This window comes from Arachis hypogaea, chromosome 16 (genome assembly GCF_003086295.3).
Source record: "Arachis hypogaea cultivar Tifrunner chromosome 16, arahy.Tifrunner.gnm2.J5K5, whole genome shotgun sequence".
In the NCBI taxonomy this organism is placed as follows: Eukaryota; Viridiplantae; Streptophyta; class Magnoliopsida; order Fabales; family Fabaceae; genus Arachis; species Arachis hypogaea.
The window spans coordinates 32,199,649-32,203,604 of NC_092051.1; positions in this window are offsets into that span (position 1 = coordinate 32,199,649).

The window sequence follows — 3,956 nt, forward strand, 5'->3', positions numbered from 1 at the left end:
CCTCTATGTCACAGTATAGAGATTCCTTTATGTGAGTAGAAGAATAGAAGAGTAGAGGAAGGAGAAGAGAAAAAAAATTTGAAATTAAATTAAAATAAAAGGAAAATATTTTTGTTTTTATTTTAATTATTAGTTAGATTTCGAAAATATAAAAAGAAATAAAATAAGATTGAAATTTAAAACAATTAGTTAATTAAAAAGAATTTTGAAAAAAAGGAAGGTGATTTTCGAAAATTAGAGAGAGAATTAGTTAGGTAGTTTTGAAAAAGATATGATTGAAATAGTAAACTTTTAAAATCAAACAAAAAGTCAAGTAGTTAATTGAAAAAGACTTGAAAATCAATTTTTGAAAAGATAAGAAGTTAGAAAAGAAGTTAGAAAAGATTTTGAAATTGATTTTGAAAAAGAAATTTAAAAAGATTTGATTTTGAAAATTAAAGTTGATTACTTGACTAACAAGAAACAAAAAGATATGATTTTAAAATTTAAAGATTGAACCTTTCTTAATAGGCAAGTAACAAACTTAAAAATTTTTGAATCAATCACATTAATTGTTAGCATTAATTTCGAAAATATGAAATGGAAATAAGAAAAAGATTTTGAAAATAAATTTTGAAAATTTCAAAATTATGAGAGAAAAATTGAAAAAGATTTGATTTTTGAAAAAGATAGAATTTTTAAATTGAAAATTTGAATTGACTCATAAGAAACAACTAAATTTTAAAAAGTTTTGAAAAAGTCAACTCAAATTTTGGAAAATTTATGAGAAAATAAGGGAAAGATATTTTTTTTATTTTTGAATTTTTAATGAAGAAAGAGAAAAACAACAAAAAGACTCAAAACATGAAAATTATGAATCAAAAGACACAATGCATGCGAGAACACTTTGAATGTCAAGATGAACACCAAGAACACTTTGAATGTCAAGATGAACACCAAGAACTTATTTTTGAAATTTTTTTAGAAAAGAAAAACATGCAAGACACCAAACTTAAAAATTTTTAATGTTGAGACACTAACATATTGAAAATGCATATGAGAAACAAGAAAAGATGCAAAACATGAAAATGCAAAGATCAAACAAAGAAGATCATCAAGAACAACTTGAAGATCATGAAGAACATATGATGAATTTTCGAAAATTTAAAGAAAAGTTAAAAGCATGCAATTGACACCAAACTTATAATTAGACACTTGACTCAAACAAGAAACATCAAATTAATTTTTTTTTATTTTATGATTTTATAAAAAAAATTTGGATTTTTCGAAAATTACTTGGAAAAAGAAAAATAAGGATTTCAAAATTTCTAATGAGAATTCCAGGAATCATGCAATGTTAGTCTAAAGCTCCAGTCCAGAAATTAGACATGACTTACTAGCCAGCCAAGCTTTCATTGAAAGTTCCGGTCCAACACACTAGACATGGCCAATGGCCAGCCAAGCTTTAGCATATACAAATCAAGCATATAACAGCTGATTAGATGAGAGTCCAAAGACTCTTGCCATGATAAGTGGAATCCTCAGTCCAAAAATTTAGACATGGCTTGACATCCAGCCAGGCTTCAACAGATCATGAAGAAACTCTAGAATTCATCCTTAAAAATTCTGAAGTCATAGAATAATTTACTTTTAAAAATTTTTGAAAATTTTTCAAAAATAAAAAGAATAGAAACAAAAACTTAAAATTAAAATAAAATTACCTAATCTGAGCAACAAGATGAACCGTCAGTTGTCCAAACTCGAACAATCCCCGGCAACGGCGCCAAAAACTTGGTATGCAAAATCGTGATCGTTCATTCCTTGGTAACGGCGTCAAAAACTTTATACGCATGTTCATAATTTTATTTCTTTGTCACAACTTCGCACAACTAACCAGCAAGTGCACTGGGTCGTCCAAGTAATAAACCTTACGTGAGTAAGGATCGATCCCACGGAGATTGTCGGCTTGTAGCAATCTATGGTCACCTTGCAAATCTCAGTCAGGCGGATTCAAATGGTTATGGTGAATTGATAATTAAAATATAATTAAAATATAAAACAGGATAGAAATACTTATGTAATTCATTGGTGAGAATTTCAGATAAGCGTATAGAGATGCTTTTGTTCCTCCTGAACCTCTGCTTTCTTGCTGTCTTCATCCAATCATTCTTACTCCTTTCCATGGCAAGCTTTATGTAGGGCATCACCGTTGTCAATGGCTACATCCCGTCCTCTCAGTGAAAATGGTCCAAAATGCGCTGTCACCGCACGGCTAATCATCTGTCGGTTCTCGATCATACGGGAATAGGATTCAGTAATCCTTTTGCGTCTGTCACTACGCCCAGCACTCGCGAGTTTGAAGCTCGTCACAGCCATCCCTTCTCAGATCCTACTCGGAATACCACAGACAAGGTTTAGACTTTCCGGATCTCAAGAATGGTCGCCAATAATTCTAGCCTATACCACGAAGACTCTGATCGTAGATCAGAAGGCTAAGAGATACACATTCAAGCTTGTTTGCATGTAGAACGGAAGTGGTTGTCAGGCACGCGTTCATAGGTGAGAATAGTGATGAGCGTCACATAATCATCACATTCATCATGTTCTTGTGTGCGAATGAATATCTTAGAGAAGAAATAGGCTTGAGTTGAATAGAAAAACAATAGTACTTTGCATTAATTCATGAGGAACAGCAGAGCTCCACACCTTAATCTATGGTGTGTAGAAACTCTACCGTTGAAAATACATAAGAATAAGGTCCAGGCATAGCCGAATGGCCAGCCTCCATGATCTAAGAACTAAACGTCCAGAGATGTAAAAATGATCCAAAAAGATGTAAAAAATAATACTAAAAAGTTCTATTTATACTAAACTAGTTACTAGGGTTACAAAAATAAGTAAATGATGCAGAAATCCACTCCCAGGCCCATTTGGTGTGTGCTTGGACTGAGCATTAAAGATTTCACATGTAGAGGTCTTCCTTGGAGTTAAACGCCAGTTTGTAACCTGTTTCTGGTGTTTAACTCCAGAATAGGGCAGAAAGCTGGCGTTGAACGCCAGTTTGCATCATCTAAACTCGAGCAAATGGTGCACGAATTGTGAATCACACTTTTCATAACGCGTACCACTAACCAGCAAGTGCACTGGGTCGTCCAAGTAATACCTCACGTGAGTAAGGGTCGAATCCCACGGAGATTGTTGGTTTGAAGCAATCTATGGTTATCTTGTAAATCTTAATCAGGAAGTCAATTATGTTTATCAGTTGAATTGTGAATAACCAAGAGAACATAAATTAAAGATTACTTGTTGTGCTGTAATGGAGAATATGTTGGAGTTTTGGAGATGCTTTGTCTTCTGAATCTCTGCTTTCCTCTGTCTTCTGATTCACGCACGCACGCCCTCCTATGGCAAGCTGTGTGTTGGATGATCACCGTTGTCAATGGCTACCTTCCGTCCTCCCAGTGAAAACTATGCTCACGCGCTCTGTCACAGCACGGCTAATCACCGGTTGGTTCTCGATCCGGTTGGAATAGGATTTACTATCCTTTTGCGTCTGTCACTAACGCCCAGCCTTCAAGAGTTTGAAGCTCGTCACAGTCATTCAATCCTTGAATCCTACTCGGAATACCACAGACAAGGTTTAGACTTTCCGGATTCTCATGAATGCTGCCATCAGTTCTAGCTTATACCACGGAGATTCTGATTAAGGAATCTAAGAGATACTCATTCAATCGTATATAGAACGGAGGTGGTTGTCAGGCACACGTTCATGATTTGAGGAAGGTGATGAGTGTCACAGCTCATCACCTCCATCACAGTTAAGCGCGAATGAACATCTTAGATAGGAACAAGCGTGTTTGAATGGAAAACAGAAATACTTGCATTAATTCATCGAGACACAGCAGAGCTCCTCACCCCCAACAATGGGGTTTAGAGACTCATGCCATCAGAGAATACAAAGTTTAGATCTGAAATGT